The sequence below is a fragment of the Pinus tabuliformis genome, chromosome 4_1, assembly GCF_031772625.1.
Source record: "Pinus tabuliformis cultivar Carrire ecotype Pingquan chromosome 4_1, CPIR1, whole genome shotgun sequence".
NCBI classification, from domain to species: domain Eukaryota; kingdom Viridiplantae; phylum Streptophyta; class Pinopsida; order Pinales; family Pinaceae; genus Pinus; species Pinus tabuliformis.
The window spans coordinates 579,497,089-579,515,730 of record NC_142303.1 but is presented as its reverse complement, the minus strand read 5'-3'; the positions used below and the strand labels follow the sequence as shown (position 1 = coordinate 579,515,730).

Below are 18,642 nucleotides of genomic sequence, written 5' to 3'. Positions count from 1 at the left end.
TAATTAACAGGGGTCATTTTAGATACATCTTAAGAGAAGAATCAATGGATTCAACAGACATCATATAAAATCAAAATAAACTGAATCTTGTGAATCGTTGAAAGGCTAGACACACCTATACTAAATCTAATGAAATTGCTTGTGATAAAGATCAACGATAAGTACATTGTTCCACTATAATTTCTATTTCATTTGGTATCCTATGGGAATTAATGTGAACAACATCAAGATTACCAATAGATCTTCCCACATCAAATGTTCTTCTAAGGATCTGCCCAAAGATAGAATATAGTCAGAGATTAATGCATTGCAAGAGAACATTTTGGTGTACAGGCTAAAGTTGAACATAGCCAGTCCCTTCAATTTCAATAGATGTACATGTATGAAGGATGGATTAACAAATTACTAAAACATTGGTTGTTTACCAGTCACCTATAAGCAAAGTGATATCACCATCAGGCGGAGGGAATGGAGGATGGATCAGGGCCCTGCTAGCTACATTTATTCCTCCAAAGCCCCCTGTAGCTTTTTGCATATACAATGATGGAAAGTAATAGCAACTACCTATCTAGTGCTTCACTTGGAACTTGTACATAAAGTTATTTCCTAGTGGTATAGGGAAGTTTGTGCTAGGTATTCCATCTTGCTACTAATTTCTCCATTATCCGGTGGTTGTGATCTTCTATAACAGCTCGGGCTTCACTAGGAATTTGCATGTACTGTTATATGTATTCTACAAAAATAATGTAGTTTGCAAGTGCACATTGGTTTTGTATACTTTTAACAAATGATCTGTTCAATGATAGACCATAAGATAAGGCCATCCCAACAAAACCTACACCAGTTCAAATTACTAGGAATAATGATCTTATACATAAAAATGTTCAGTAATAGCAGAAATCACCCACATTTGACATTTAGTTTCATTGTTCATGCCAAGATTGAAGTTGTCCTATGGGAATAGAGCCATAGAAATAATAGAGGAGCAAATAACAGATACATTTAACACCTGCAGACGTTGAATCAACCATTCAATGGCTTAGAAACTGTGGAAAAAGGGGCTCGAATTTTTGTTAATAAGGCCTAAGTTCTTCTTCAAAAATTGATCCTCAACGTTGAAAGCACTAATGGTAATTGTTCCTGCTATGGACTCAACAAAATGATTTGCAATGTGTGATTTTGTTGTACCATTTATTCTCAAGAGTTCTTTAGCAAAAGAAAAATAGTCTTCTCAAATACCCCTTCTTTGTCCCCTAAATTGTGCATAGTTGGCATGTCCTCTCCCTCATTCTTCCTGCCACTCACCATAGACGTAGTGGGTTGAATCTTCCTTCTCACTATAACCAAGGGCTTGACCTGTTGTGGGTCGCAGGTTTTATTTTCACTATCATCGCCATGGTCCCACTGAGGTGGGAGGAGTGACCTCAAGTCCACTATTGGCAATGCCCAGTGTATGCTATTTGTTTTGAAGGGATTATGAATGAGACTGTGACTAAAATTTGAACCATTTTCTCACAACGATTACTGTGATGCCAATCCCCAGCAAGACGTCATGCTCTGCAAGGGCTATGCAAATTTGTCCCTGAGATATTTAGTGGTCATGGGAGTCCATATTTCATTCTTATTGTTACAATGCTTTATGTTGTATCCTCCCTCAAATTTTTGAATGTGATTGCTGCTTCATACCACACATATTAGGGCGTGAGTTTTGAAAGCTATTAAATTGTAATTTGATGGGACCCTCTTTGTGTTAGTGGCTTTGAAAAATAGTGTTCACCATTTTTATTTGTTTTATATCAAATATTCTTTTCATTTATTTTTTCTTTTGAACAAAATCCAAATGTGTATTTTACTTGAATGAGTAGTTTACTTTTGAGTGAACACTAGAAAATAATACTCCATTAAGTGTTGGGAAAATAAAACTTGTATTTGTAAAGAGAATCCATTAGATTAAATACAAGGAAGGGGTAATAATTTTTGTGGAAAAAAATTGACAATAAGGGGTTTTCCAAGAGAATTTTGTGGAGAAATTTTGACGAGATGGGTAATAAATTAGGGTAAAAAAACTATGAAAGGAAAAAGTGTAATTGGTTGGTTGGTTTAACTAGTTATTATCAGTTTTGTAGTATTTGTTTGTTTCTTTATTTCCTCACCTGAGTAATTTTGACCAGAGAAGTAATAAATTAGGGTAAACCAAATTATTAAGGGAAAAAGAGTAATTGGTTGGTTGGTTTATTTGGTTATTATCAATGTTGTAGTATTTTTTTAGTTCTTTATTTCCTCATCTAGGTTCAAATTCATAATGAGACATTTGTCCCATGTTTATAACACTCGAAAAGTAGAAGCCTCCAAGGAGTAGGACCAACCCGCAAGTGTATCTCAAAATGTCTTGACCCTTCTTACTAAATCATGTGTTATTAGTATCTACTTGTGGCATATTGGATATAATTTTGAGTTATATTGGCAATCATTTCATTTCATCTCAAGTGTAGATCAAATCACTTTGATTAATTACCAGTGTTTGGTTTCTATATAAACTTTTCCTAGAAGTAAAAAAGAACACGACTTTCAATCTAGAAGGGTAGTTTCCCCAAGGAGTGCGACTACCCCACAAGTGTATTTAGAGATGTATTGACCCTTGCTAAATCGTATGTTATTATTATAGAATTTCAACATATTGAATATATACTCTTAGGCTACAGTGGAAATCATTTCCATTCATCTCAAGTGTAGCTCAAGTCACTCTAATTAGTTGTTTATCTCAAGTTTCTCCATAAAGTTTTCCTTGAAATAAAAAGAGCATGTCTTTCAATTTTTAATTAGTTCAAATACATATCCTCCTTGTGAAAATTTTCTTAACTTTAGTAAGGCTTGATAAGGATATTCTTGGTTTCATTGGCTTCATCAAAGAATTAACATTTTATTCATCAACTCTTGATTGTGAGAGGATGAATTCTAGTGTGAATTATCACGTGTGTTTTTTTTTCAATTGTAGTTTTGACCTCCACAGTTAATTTGGTTTAAGTCCTTTAGCTGGTAGTCATCAATCACCCATTTGGTGCCACATGGGGTATTTTACTTTTCAACAAATCCAAGGCATCTCTATTGCATTGGGATCTAGTGACCTTGTTTAAAAACCCTAGCAAACACCTTTGAGACCATCTATTAGCACTAGTTGAACTTTAAGTTGAGATTTCCCAAAAACTCAAAGGAACGAATTATGAGGGTTGCTTGGCCAATCCACTCATATCCTAAGCCTCTTTAGTGATGAAGGGAAACCAACTATAAGATATCAAACACCTTCCCTCACACACACGCATGGAGGCTCTACACATGTAGAGGTTTGCATATGTGTTGTTTACATTAATCATTATTAATTTTGCCACTTATTATCTAGTCATATATTTTAGTCTGGAACTAAATTAGTCATTTTAGTTAGTCACTTTTAGTTTTTTCACTTATTATCTAGTCATATATTTTATCCCTAAACCAAATTAGTCATTTATGTTAGTCATTTTTAGTTTGATCACTTAAAATTTCTCAAATTTAGTATTAATTCACTTGAAATAATTGTGGTGACTAAATGTTTTAGTCGCCTAGTCCCTAATTTCATCATTTTCTACTAGTGGTTTATAGCTCTTGACATGTGTCAAGAATATATGAATGGTTGATGAATGCATAACCTAATAGATGATATCACAACCATTATGAGAGGGCATTAGACTTTCTTGACGGTTCTAGGATAAGTATGAGATTCCTATGATCAGATGTGTGTTTATGAACTATACATTTTGTGCTCATGATGTGTTTGAGAGAATGTTTGTCATGATTAGGCATGCTTAGGCTAGGTCCTTGATCAAGTTTTGTGTTAGAAGCTTTTTCTTTGTGTCATTTATTATTTTGGAAACTTTCATCAAGTTCTAGGCAGTGACCTGGAGTCTAGCCCTAAAAAGGTGGCACAAATTTTGTAGTATTAGGCATAGAACTAGCTAAAAAAGACTGCAACCGCACCCTTGCAGTGGTTATGCATGTGATTGGAGGCCTAGAGTCACATGGATGCAATCTTCTGCATGTGACTGGGAGTCCAAATCGATGAAAAGGCAAGTTAACTCAGGGTTTTGACACATGGAAGGGTGGTTTAGCCCTTCGAGGTCTTGTAGCACTTGATGGAGCTTAGTAAGGGTTTATTTTGTCGATTCCACTTCCTTGGGTGATCTAGGAGGTTGAATCATATCATAGTAACTCTTCATCACGTATTTATCCCAGTGGACCGACGAACTTGGGTAAGTGTGGGAGGAGGATGTTACACTTATTGTGTGTGTGCGGATGTCATGCTAAAGTTTTGTTGAAAGTTTACTAAGATAATAAATATGCAAATATCAATTTTTAATTGATGTTTAGGGACGTATTTCACAATGTCACAAAGGCGTTATTGAGCCCCATTCTATTGCACATACCTTCATACGATACATAATGATAGTTCTCTTGAAAATACCCCATCCTAATTTCCTCTTTGCCATAAAATTTCGACACAATAAAAGCTTCACGTAATGAAATCTCTAGCATATACACATGCTTCTTATTATGCACATACCTTCATATGGTACATAATCATAGTTCTCCTGAAACTAGCCCATTCTAATTTCTTCTTTTCCATAAAAGATCAACATAGTAAAACCTTCACATAATGAATTATCTTGCACATGCCCCGTCCAATGTAAATATTGAATTCTAACACTAATGCTAAAAAAAACATTGAATTAATTTATTAATGCCATTCTTTGCACATCTTCCTCTGCATGCATTTATTTTTTTCATGCTTCTTCCGTACATGCTTCCTTCGAATAACCACATTCTTCCTTCACACAACCACTACTGTAGTAGCTTGACCTATTAACTTTTATCTATTCCGAACTAGAAAGAGATTAATAAGCACTTCATGATGCTCACCTGATATTGTAGATCAATACTTCATAGCATGGAAAAATTAGAACATTGAAATTAACAATATTAATCATTCTACGAAGATACATAGCTCTAAAATCAAGAGCTCTACGCAACTTCTCTCTCGCACAAACTTTGTAATCCATATGGTAAAAGTTTCGAACAATGAAATATGATAATATTCCTTGTTCTCTCATACATACATGGTCCTCTGTAAACATTAATATGATATAGGATCTGGAAATTTGTAAAAGTATCTCCACAAAGCAACTTGTGTAGCCTGCCATTGTTGTTCTCTCCCTTGCCCTCGCCCCCTATGCAAAGGACGTATATCCACATCAATTGTGTAATCATGGAAAATAGAAGTACATTAAGAGTGTGAGTGTTAGTGTTAATGTCAGAGGACTCACCATCGAAATGGCCACTCATAAAATTAGTTTTTTGTTTATTTTTAAATCGATTGTTAGGTACTCACAAATACCAAAAATAAAAACTAGGGGAATTATTTCCCATCTTAAGGAGTTAGTCCAATGAGAAGTTAGAAATAATATTTCCAAGAAATTATAAAATTATATTTGAATTCTTGCAAAATAGGAAAAAAATCATTTTCGAGAAAATTTGGCTAAAATGACAAAAAAAACAAAATTAATGCACAGTCAATGCAATAGCTCCACGTGGAATTCCCAAAAATATTATTAAATATTTAAATGATTAGTTTTGACATTCCTTTTTAAAGTAATATTAATTTATATTTATTTTAATTATAGATTTATTAATTTATTTTTTTATATATTAAAATTTATAAAACTATAACATTTAATATATGTGTGTAGTCTAACTTATAGATGAAATAGCTTTTATCAAGTGAATTCACCAAAATGCGGCAACTACAATTTCTAGAGTTTTTGTTATTTAAAAAACATTTTTAAATGTGTAAATGGATTTAGCACTGTGAAAAAACTTGGGGCACTTCAATTATGAAGATTAAACAATTTAACTAAAGTTTTTAAAAACATATATATATATATATATATATATATATATATATATATATATATATATATATATATATATCGTTATTTTATAAATAAAATATTAAAATAAATATATACTAATTTTAAACATATTTAAATCGTTAACTGTTTAATTGGTTATTGATCTAATATAAACTAAGAGAACTAAGGTTCAAATTCTTGGAATTACAGTTTACAGTTTGTTGGCCCAAAGAAATCCTACCAAAGATTTCAATTTTTTTCCTTATTCCGACTTAAATCAATGAAAATAATGAAGTGAATAATGATTTTATAAATAAATTGTCAATGAAAATAATGAAGTGAATAATGATTTTATAAATAAATTGTCATTAAAAAAAAAAATGCTTGATCAATAATGATGTCATCAAAATAATTCAAATATTTTTTTTTGTTGATAAGGGGCGTCTAAGCTGTCAAAGTCAACCGGGTTTTCACTCTTACCCTAGGCTAAGAGGCCACAACTCAAGGGCGTCTAAGGTGTCAAAGTCAACCGAGATTACACCCCAGGGATTGCACTCGCCTCACTCTTACCTTGTGGCTAAGAGGCCACAACTCAGGGGGGTTTTCACTCTTACCCTAGGCTAAGAGGCCACAACTCAAGGGCGTCTAAGGTGTCAAAGTCAACCGAGATTACACCCCAGTCTAAGGTGTCAAAGTCAACCGAGATTACACCCCAGGGATTGCACCCGCCTCACTCTTACCTTGTGGCTAAGAGGCCACAACTCAGGGGCGTCTAAGCTGTCATGGGATTGCACCCGCCTCAGCAGTCATGGGATTGCACCCGCCTAAGCTATCATGGGATTGCACCCACCCTGAGCCGCACCAACGGAAATCATGCTGGATTTTTTTGGTATCAGTGAGGCTAGAACCCGTGACCTTTGCTTACAGAGCCCCTTGACAACACACTCCTTCACCGACTGTTCTAAATCTCTTTGACCAAAATAACTCAAATATTAAATTTAAGAACAAAATTTAATTAAATTTAGAAAATTGTGTAAGTAAATAACCTTTGTCAGGGTAATTTTTCAAAATAATTTTAAGTAAAATCCTCTAGAATTTTTTTACAAATTTGAGTTTAAGTTGTTTAATATGTAGAATTTGTGTGCCCTAAGGGTTTTTTGGCGAAAAATACTATTTTGTGTATAAGTTAAGCTATGCAATAAATAATTCTAAATGATTAGTTTTAATTTTTTATTTTGTTTGATTGTACTTTTTAAAATATTTTTTTTTTTATTAATATTAATTTATATTTATTTTAATGTTATATTCATTAAGTTGTAATGCAATCCAATCTTGTAATTCTTTTTAATAATCTTTTGTAAAAATGTAAAAGTTAATGTTTATATTTTAATGGAGTTGTCTCTATATGAGCTTTCTTGGAGTTTTACTTTTTAAATTTGTGATTTCGATGAATTTTTTTTATGAGATTCTAGAAAGAAAAAAAAAAAAAAAAAACTAGAAAACTTTCCAAAAAATCTCACATATACATAAAATTTTTAAGAATTCTTTTTTCTAACTTACGAAAAGAAAAAATTAAAATAAATCTAAACTAATTCCAAATACCATCTTTCAAAAATACCCTTCATATTTCATCATTTTTTTGAGAAAACTTCTTTCAAAATAATCACTTATAATTTTACTTACCTCAACATTTAGAACCCTCTATTGAATTCATCATTCGCGCGAGTAAAATCATATATGATTATTCTGATTTTTTTTACCAATCAATATGAATCACAAAAATTAAAATTTAAAAATGTATGTTTATTTTTTATATATATAATTAATATTAAATATATAAAATAATAGTTTATTTTCAGTTTAATAGTGTTTTTATTACATTTTAAAAATATATTTAATTAATATAAATTATTATTATTATTCTCCAATATTGAAATAGGTATAATATTTTAAAAACATGTTATCTTTTATAAAATTATAATTTCATGTATAAACATGTTGCTATGTTTAAATCCAAAAATTTAAGCTATGTTTAAATCCAAAAATTTAAATTAATTAAAGTGAATTCATGATTATATTTTTTTGCTATAGGATTTTTTAAAATTTATGATTATATTCTTTAAATTAAATTTAATAAACTAATATAAACTTAAATTTATTTTTAAATTCAATTGTATTATTTCATTTACAAAATTATTCTAATTTATATTTAAAATATTTTTCAATGTAAATATTTTTTATATTATTTTTTAATAAAATTATTATAATATAATTATTATATAATTTTCAAACTTTTATATAATTAATTTAATATAAATATAAATTTGAATAATTCATACTAATTTATATTTACTTTACACTATCTGAAATTTTAATTTTATTTAAATTTCTAATATAACTATTTTTTAATTATTTATTTCAAAATATAATAGTTATATTAATTAAGAATTGTCAATTTTTTGGAAGTTTTTCGGGGTTTTTTGGTATAATTTCTCTAAAATCTGGAAGGAATTTATTGAAATCAAAAGTCTGAGGTGTAACCCTTGAAAAATTGGAGTGCCCAAAATTTTTAGGGGTGCTGAATCCATATATAGTAAAAAAAACAGTTTAAATAACACAAATCAAGATTTTACCTCAATTTTTGCACCCAGGTTCCAACACAAAATGTCCAAAAAATCACACTAAAAACAACTCCTATTATTATGAGACAAGTGTTATTATGAAACAAGTGTTTCTGCCTAAATCATGTGATTTACGCAGAAACACTTGTCTCATAATACTTGATATGGATCAAGAAGCCTAAATTCAACAATTGAACTCCTATTATTTAATACAATGTTTTTAAATTTAAAATCAATTACTTAGTATATCTTTAAATTTACCCGTTTATATCTATAAAATATTCCTTTTTATTTCTTTTTCAAAATAAATACATTTTTAAAAATTAATTTTTAATGTAACTGTTATATTGAACGGTATAACCGACAACGTCTCTATATAGGAGGCTTACCTGATTACATCTCCTTCATAAACGGGGATTAACTGATAACCTCTATGTTCCGAGGAAATCTCAGAGCTGGCAGTGCAATAAAATAAAAAACAGGAGAAAGCCTGCTCGGGACAGAGGGAGATCGTGTGTTATCGCTTACTATGTCTGAGTTCAATGAGCAGGAGAAACCTGCCACCCACGAGAGTTTGAGATCTTTGCTTTTCAATGAGGAACGTGATTTCTTGATCCGAAACGATGGACAAAGGGTATGATTGTCATGCTTTGATATGTACACTCATTCCTTTAACTTTTGTCTAAAATTGCGTCCTGGTTTTGAAACCATGGTAATGTGCAGGTCAAAGTTGAAGAACTGGAAGGAAAACATGTGGCTCTGTACTTTGCCGATCGTTTTCATGCATCCCGGGATTTCACACCCGTTTTGTCTAAAATTTATAAACAGTTACTGGAGAAGGGGGACTTCGAGATTGTCTTCGTTTCTACTGATTTCATTAAGTGGGAGGGTCAAAGTGATAGTGACAGTGACAGTGAGGGTCAAAGTGATAGTGACAGTGACCGTGACAGTGACTACGATGACAATGACTATGATGAGGATCGATGGGAACCGGTTCTTCAATGGGAATGGGAATTGTGGGGTAAAAATACAAAAAAAAAACTTTATCAGGCTTTTGAGGAATCCCACCGTACCATGCCATGGCTTGCGTTGCCATTCTCAGATGAGAATACTAGGAAAAAGCTCAAGCAGGCCTTTCAGGTGAAACATATTCCCAGCCTTGTTGTTCTAGATAAAGATGGCAAAATTATAACCCCTTATGGCTTGGAGGTTTTTGAAGAATTCGGTGTCGAGGGCTATCCATTCACTGCAGAGAGAATTGATGAGGCGAGGGCCAAAGTGAAGGCCTTCAGGGATGCACAAACTCTAGAGTCCCTTCTGGTGTCGGATGAACGAGATTTTGTCATTGGCCATGGAGAAAGAAAGGTCGGTTTTTCCCCTTTTAATTCGACAGTGTAAGAAAGGTGTGTGTTTTCGCAATTCTGTTTGTGTTTTCTTTTGCATGGAACTCTGATTAGGACATTTTATGAGAGTTTTTCATGAATACGATAAATTTTTATTGATAGAAAAAAATTTAATGCATTCCCATTTAAATTAACTCAAAAATCTTTAGACAATCACTCAATTAAATTTTGTTTCTCATCTTCCAAATAAAATATGCAATGGATGAAGATTAAAATGTAAATGGAATTAAAACGTGAGTTTATTATTATTATTTAATTTAAATTGTTTTTTTTCCTCTGTAAAAACTATTTAAGAGGAAGTATAATACAATATAAAGTTACAATCAAGAGAGGCAAGAAAACGGGCAGCCCGAAAGGATAAAGGATAAACTAAGAGAAAACAAGAAGAGAGCAGTACTCAAGAAGAACATAGTAACAAGAACAAAACAAAGGATTCTACCTAACAATCGGCATTTTTCCTTTTTCCCTTTCTTTTTACCAACTTTGACCCAATCAAGATGATTCTGTTGTACTGGTATGATCTGCAAGCTGACCTGGGCTGACTGAGGGGTTTTATTTAATTTAAAGTTACCAGTAAGCTATATATTAAATTGGTGTATCAAAAGCTTTGGGATAAGGGAAGCACGTTAGTGCAGTGATTTGACTTGCCATATGACTTGATTATTAGATTGTTAAGTTGACTTGATTCTTAGACTATTAAATCTAGAAAATCGTTCATATTCTATCCCTGATCTTGAATTAAAAAAAAACAAATAAAAAACACATTCTCTTAACCACTAAACTCACTAAAATTATAAAAATAAAAATAAAAAACTATATAAATAAAATATATAACATGTATGTGTTAAACCTAATGAATACATATTCTGAATTGGGTGATTGCGTCTTATGCAATAATTGCGCCCTGTAAGGATTTACGAAAAGTAGGTGCACAGATTCTACTTCATCATGGTCTGTGTCAATTTGGGTATTTGCCAACAGGTTCCGGTAGCGGAGCTTCTGGGGAAGACTGTGGTGCTTTATTTCTCGGTCAACGGCCCTGTTGACTGCTTTTATTCCACTTCACATCTTTGGGAGTTTTACGATGAGCTTCGAGAAAGAGGAGAAGCCGTTGAGATTGTGTTCCTGTCGGATGACCAAAATGAAAGAGACTTTCAAAAGCATTATGAGACGATGCCATGGCTGGCTTTGCCATTTGGAGACAAGACTATAAAGAAATTGTTTCGCTACTTCCGACTTCCGTTTACCCCGTTTACCCCAAACGTGGTCATTGTACATCCAGATGGGAAATTAGCGCCGGAAAGTGCATCTTTTTACATAAGACATGGAACCAAGTATTACCCTTTTACAAAAGAGCGGCTGGATGAGATTGAAGCGGCGGAAGCTAAGGAGAAAGACAGAAGAGAATCACAGACACTTGAGTCACTCTTGGTTTCTGATGAGCGTGACTTTGTGATCAAGCATGGAGGTGTCCAGGTGAGTTACTAAGATCTGCTTTCTACTTTCATTGTTCTATGACATGATTCATGTATTTACAGCAAAACAATAAGTCTTATTTACTCTCAAACAAATGGGAATGGTATATACAAATGATTAAATAGAGTTTTTGTACTGTGAATAAATATCCGCATATATCCATTTTAAATATCGATCTAACATAAAAAAAAATTATTAATTTTTTCTAATGAGTTTTTTAGCTCAATTAAGTATAATATGTTTTTCATTGTGAATAAATATCAGCATATATCTATTTTAAATATGAATTTATTATCTATTTTAAATATAGATCTAACATGAAGAGAAATCTAATTTTTTTATGGGCAAATTGTTTTTATGAGTTCTTTAACTCAATTAAGCACAATATGCCTTTCATTGTGAATAAATATCAACATATATCCATCTTAAATAAATTTAGGTCAATTAAGCACAATATTTTTGGAAATTCGAAAAGCTCCATCGATTGAGTCAGGGGCTCCCTGGAGGCTCTCCGGATTCCATCCTCCCTTGGCAAATTGGATGAAAGTACTTTTCAGCACATCTCTTATACTTTCATCTACAGAGAACATAACCACATTGAGGATATGCTTTCTAAAAAGAATTGATTCAGCTCCAAAGGTTTTTCACTATACTGCCTTCAATCATGACTTCAGATCTCGATTCAGCTGCAAGAGTCATTCACTATGCTGCCTTCAATCATGACTTCAGGATTGATTGAGCAGTATATTCGCTACTTAGATCCTACTCACTTTGTTTTGTTCTTCAAATTTTAAAAAATTACATTTGTAATTTTGTTCTTATTTTCCACATTTTCAATTTCTCTACACTGAACTATATCTGCTGAAGGATTAGCATTTTGATAAGATAAACCGTTTTTTTAAAGCTTATATTTGCAGAATTTTGATATGAATAAAGATTTAAATCTATACACATGTCACAGCGTGAACTGTTTCTTTCTTCTGGTAATAAAAAAATCCCTCATTGTGCTTCCCCATTTAGTTTTGTCTTGTGGATCTTGATAATGGGGGCAAGTGGACAGACCGAGTTCCATGTCCTCGGTGATATTTAACAGCCTAGAAGCTACTCAGGTTTAGAACCTAATCCAATTCATGCTCTCCTTTGTTTTATTATGTGCTATCTCAGGTTAATGTGCTACTGCCTCTCGGTTCCTCACCAAAGAAAAATTACTTATAATACTCATTGCGCTCTTATCAAACTGGATACAGAATCATAGATTCTCATTCCGTGTTCAAATTCATTAAAAAAACAACTTACATGAATCTTCATTTAAAAAAAATTTGCGTGAATCCTATGCTATCCCTCGCTTGGATAATAGATCAGCCGTAAGTAGCTGGAAGTACTGAAATGAAGATAAACAAGAAAACAAATATTCATAATTTAGGGTGTGCAGTTTACAAAGTGTTGTTTACCGATCCAATAAACTAGTAAAAAGATTCAAAAAAATAAGGTAATTGAAGTTTTTGAATGGTTTTTTTATGGTGGAAATAGATTCAGCACGATTAAAAATTTCTGGAACACTTAAAATTCTATAATTTGACACATATAATCCAAATGTCATATAGAAAGCTCTATATCTGAACAACAGATATGTGACCTGCCAATAGACATTAAATGAAGACCTTGTATATGCCTACCTCACATACAAGTTATCAAAAGGGATTTGTATATACTCACTTAACAGACAAGTTATTAAAATCCAACAATAAACTTATACAAGGCGGCTCATCTAATTCTCATTGGCATGCTACTTATTTTCAGAAATAAGTATGTAAGTGTTTGAATTTGGGTTGTCTTCATGGCAGAGTCCTGTTATCAACCATTAAACATCAACTCAATACGTTATATAGTCCTGATCATTAATCTGGTGGGTGATGCTGATCATTTATACGTTTTGATTCTTGTAACAGGTTCCCGTAGCTGAGCTTGTGGGCAAAACAGTTGGTCTGTATTTCGATACCCTTTCGGGCTCTTGCCCAGGTTGTTTGACTGCAGAGATGGTAAAGGTATACAAGGAAATCAAGAAAAGAGGAGAAGCTTTTGAGATTGTTTTCATCTTCCGTGGCAAAGATCAAGAGACTTTTGAAGACCACTGCACGAGCATGCCATGGTTAGCTCTTCCATTTGGTGATAAAACCATTGGGCATCTCGAGAAGATTTTCGGTAGTAGAGACATTTCCTTGATTTTGATTGGCCCAGACGGAAAAACTGTGATAGATGAAGCCCTAGATCCTCTGCTTACCTATGGAGCCGTGGCTTTTCCCTTCAGTGACCCTCATATTGAGAGGGCGGTGGAAGAGCTGGCTCACACATCACCGAAGGAGATATATTCCCGCGTGTCTAACGAGGAGGGTCCCCTTGTATTGACACGGATTCGTAAATTTAGCTGTGAGCATTGCTATCATGATGGATTTGCATGGTGCTATAAGGTTCCATGCGGAGCTGATTCCAATTTCAAATTTCATCTGACTTGTGCTCTGAAGTATCAAACAGACAGCGAAGAAGACACAAGTAGGGGGACGGAAACGGAAACCGAAACCGAATCGGAAGAAGGGGGGGCGGAGGAGGAGGAGGAGGAGAGGGGACAAAGGACCGATGGTGAGATTGATGCCGCATGAGTTATCTGTGATGGAGATGTTTGTTACAAGGATGAAAAGTAATGATGATAAAAGGTGGCTCGTTAAGATATCATATGTCCCACGAATAACGTCGAGGGATAGACCTTTAGATAGCTGACGATGTCAAGTGACAGCCCTCTGTAACCCTAACAAATAAATTGAACACTTCACAATCTATGTTCAATGTGCATTCGAGTTGAATTTGAAGAATATATAATTTTGGAGTTTCCCATTACATTGGTAATATAGGAAAATGTTTGTGTTTCGTTCAATTTTTTATTTCTGAGTATGCACATGTCAGAAATACTCTCAGTTTGTGCAGTGGCAAAATAGGATTGTTTTATTAAACATTAATATAAGAAATTAGAAAATAATGTTATGGGGTTGATAAATGTGCAGAGAGATGTTTTACAGTTTAATATGTAATTTTATTTTAATTAATAAAAAAAATAATTATTTTAGAGAATAATTATAAGAAGTAGATTTCTTGAAAATGAATCTAAATAATATATTATTGATTAATTATTATTATTATCTAATTTTAAGGTCAGTGTTAAGCCTTACATCAAATTGGTGTATGAGACCTCTTGTTTGTGAGACAATTGTGTAACGATTTTTTAGGAGGAAACACATGCCTTTAACCATTATGCTCATTCAATCTGTAAATTTTTAAATAATGATAATTCATTTTTATAATAATGAAATTTTAAATTTAATCAATAAACATATACAATTTAAATAATAATAATTATTATTGGTAATCATTAGAATTTTGATAAAATTAAAAAATATATATAATATTAAATATGTGAATTTTATATAAATGCAAATAATATTATTAATAACTAATCATAACAATATATATCATCAACATTTTAACAAAATTTAAAATAAGAATATTATGTATGATCTAATATTAATATGAATATAAATAATAAAATTAAGAACCAAATAAAACTATGTACTAGTACAACCACATTAAAAATATTAATGTGGTTGATATGATGGAAGGCTCCATAATTATAATGGAAAACAATACTTTACCAATGCACACATTTATCTTATTAACCATGTATAAAAAGGTTATGGGTTATGGGTCAACTTTAACTTGAGAAAAAAAAGAGAAATTACACATCTTATTGTAAAATACACCATTTTCCTAATAAATTTTGCTTATATATTAATTTACTCATCTAATTAGAATATGAATTTATTAGAATTGGAATAACCTCAAATCCCTAGGAAATTGGTGGATCACAACCACACTTTGCACAAATATATTTTTTTTAAATTTATTTAAAGTCAATGCATCCTAACTAACACACTAGAAATTGGTGGATCACAACCATACTTGGTAGACATATAATTTGGTAACACAAACTTTGTAACACACTACAATTGGAGTTGGTGGTGAGCATATTCCCTTGAGAATCAATAATTAAAAAAGTCAACAAACCTTCATCCATTTTAACTTGAGACTGGAAGCCCACTTGTGCAATTATCAACATAATAATAAAATTATGAGTATATTCTCTTGAGAATCAATAATAATAAGTGAACAAAAATCCCCTCTTCTGCAATTATCAACATTATAATAAAATTAAAAATTATAATAAAATTAAAAATAAGAATAATATGTATAGAGGTGTGAAATTTATATAAGATATATAGTATTATTAAGAACCAATATAGATCCATCTTAACTCAAAATCAAATAAAAATAAGAATAATATGTATAAAGGTGTGAAATTTATATAAGATATATAGTATTATTAAGAACCAATATAGACCCATCTTGACTCAAAATCAAATCTTGTGAGGTGCAAACATTCCCTAAAATCTTACACTCAAAAAAGGATTTACATCTACGTGAGACAAAACTTACAATTAGAAAGAGATTTATTATAGTGTTTACAAATTGGGAGGTATTTAGTTTTGCTAATTAAAAAATAATTAGTAATAAAAGTATTACAAATATTCATTTTATTTAAACTATTTTATTTTATTCTAATTACGTTTTTATTAAAAAAATAATATTAAATTTAAAATAATAAAAATAAAAAATTTTAATTACAATTTTAATTGTTAAAATTTCTTAATTTGGGTGGTCTGGTGAACAATTATATAATTAATAATAAATAATAAAATATTTTTTTGACAAAAAAAATATATCACATTAAAATAGATATAGGTAATAATATTTTGATGTTTTAAAACATAAAATTAGTAAGTATGTTATATTTAAATTTAACTAATAATAAAATGATATCACATTAAATTAAATTTAAATAATAAGAGTGAAAGCATGAAGATGGGTTACACTTTTGGGTCAAATGTGGTGATGAAATTTCAAGTTTTTCCTCTTTTATAGAATTGAAGCCCTTAAAATTTATATAAGAATTGTTATAAATTGTGGAGAATTATGTTGTTCACCTAATGATATTTTTTGCAAAAAAAATTAGTGTTATTTACATGGCATAACTTAGTCTAAAATGTGTAATTTAAAAAATATAATATATCATAACTATTAGTTTTTCATATTAAAAAGTTATTTTTTTATTTTTTTTATGCAAAAGTATAATTTTTATTATTTTTTGATGAAATAATAAAAAGTTATTTTTTTAATGCAAAAGTATAATTTTTATTATTTTTAAATGAAATAATATTTCAATTGCATTTTGAAGACGCATTAAGGTTTTTTTCCAACTATTTAAATATATTGAAAAACTAGATTCCAACTATTTGAATAAATTGAAAAACTAGAAGTACCCCTTTAAAGATGACTCGTAAATATGTATGAATTGGAAAATGTCAAATTCATATGCCATTGGAAAGAGGATTCCTTCATGAATCCAACCTGATAAACTCTTCCACTTCATCACTTGAGGAAAAATTTAGCCCTAAGCTACCATTGGATAGAAAATTCCTTGTGAGTCCATAGTGATCAACTCTTCCACTTCACCACTTCAGGAAAAATTTAATCCTAAGTTAACTAGGTTAAAAAATGGAGTTTCTGATAGGCTTAAGCACCTAAATTGAATCCTAAATTTGAAATTTAAATAGAATCCATAATGATCAACTCTTCCATTTCACCACCTGCGGACAAATTTAGTCCTAAGTCGGCTAGGGTAAAAAATGGAATTTATGAAATGGAATTTAGGACAAATTTAGTCCTAAGTCGGCTAGGGTAAAAAATGGAGTTTATGGCAGGCTCGAGCATCTAAATTGAATCCTAAATTAAAATAGCTTGATTTATGGAGAGAGTTAGAGGAGATTGAATCCTAAATTTGAAATTTAAATAGCTTGATTTATGGAGTGAGTTAGAGTCCTAAATTTGAAATTAAAATAGCTTAATTTATGGAGAGAGTTAGAGGAGATTGAATCCTAAATTTGAAATTTAAATAGCTTGATTTATGAAGTGAGTTAGAGGATATTTACGTGGTTAACAAGAGATTTATGTGGTTAGATTTAGTTTAACAGGAGATTTAAGTGGTTAACAAGAGGAGATTTAGGTGGCTAACCAGAGCCATTTAACAAGAGATTTACGTGGTTAACAAGAGATTTATTTTAATAGGAGATTTAAGTGGTTAACAATCATTTAAGTGTTTAACAAGAGACTTACGTGGTTAACAAATAATAACCATTTATGTGGTTAACAAGAGATTTATGTGGTTAGATTTAGTTTAACACGAGATTTAAGTGGTTAACAAGAGGAGATTTACGTGGCTAACCAGAGCCATTTAACAGGAGATTTACGTGGTTAACAAGAGATTTATTTTAATAAGAGATTTAAGTGGTTAACAAGAGCCATGTAGTTAACAATCATTTAAGTGTTTAACAAGAGACTTACGTGGTTAACAAGAGTTTCCATTTACGTGGTTAATTGGAAACAAGAGTTTCCATTTACGTGGTTAACCGGAAACTTACGTGGTTAACAAGAGTTCGATGAGTTTCCATTTACGTGGTTAACATGAGACTTACATGGTTAACAAGAGTTTCTATTTAGTTCGATTTTACGTGGTTAACAAGAGTTTGATGAGTTTCCATTTGGTTAACAAGAGTTCGATGAGTTTCCATTTACATGGCCATTTAAGTGGTTAACAGGAGACTTACATGGTTAACAAGAGTTTCCATTTAGTTCGATGAGTTTCCATTTACGTAGTTAACAAGAGTTCGATCTATGTAGTTAACAACCATTTACATGGTTGACTTACATGGTTAACAAGAGTTCCCATTTATGTAGTTAACAAGAGACTTACGTGGTTAACAAGAGTTCCCATTTACGTGGTTAACAGAAGACTTACGTGGTTAACAAGACTTCCAATTTACGTGGTTATTTTACGTAGTTAACAGGAGACTTACATGGTTAACAGGAGGTTTGATCGTTAAGTAATGGTTACTAGTTAACAGGAGATTTATGTGGTTAACAAGAGGAGATTTACATGGTTAGCAAGAGCCATTTACGTGGTTAGATTTACTTTAACAGGAGATTTAAGTGGTTAACAAGAGCCATTAAGTGGTTAACCAAAGCCATTTAGGGGTTAAC

General features: G+C 31.5%; 1 pseudogene; it reads left to right on the top strand.

The window, feature by feature from the left end:
- Positions 1 to 9,128: 9,128 nt before the first annotated feature.
- On the top strand, positions 9,129 to 14,096 carry LOC149177259 (putative nucleoredoxin 1 pseudogene; annotated as a pseudogene).
- Positions 14,097 to 18,642: the final 4,546 nt, after the last annotated feature.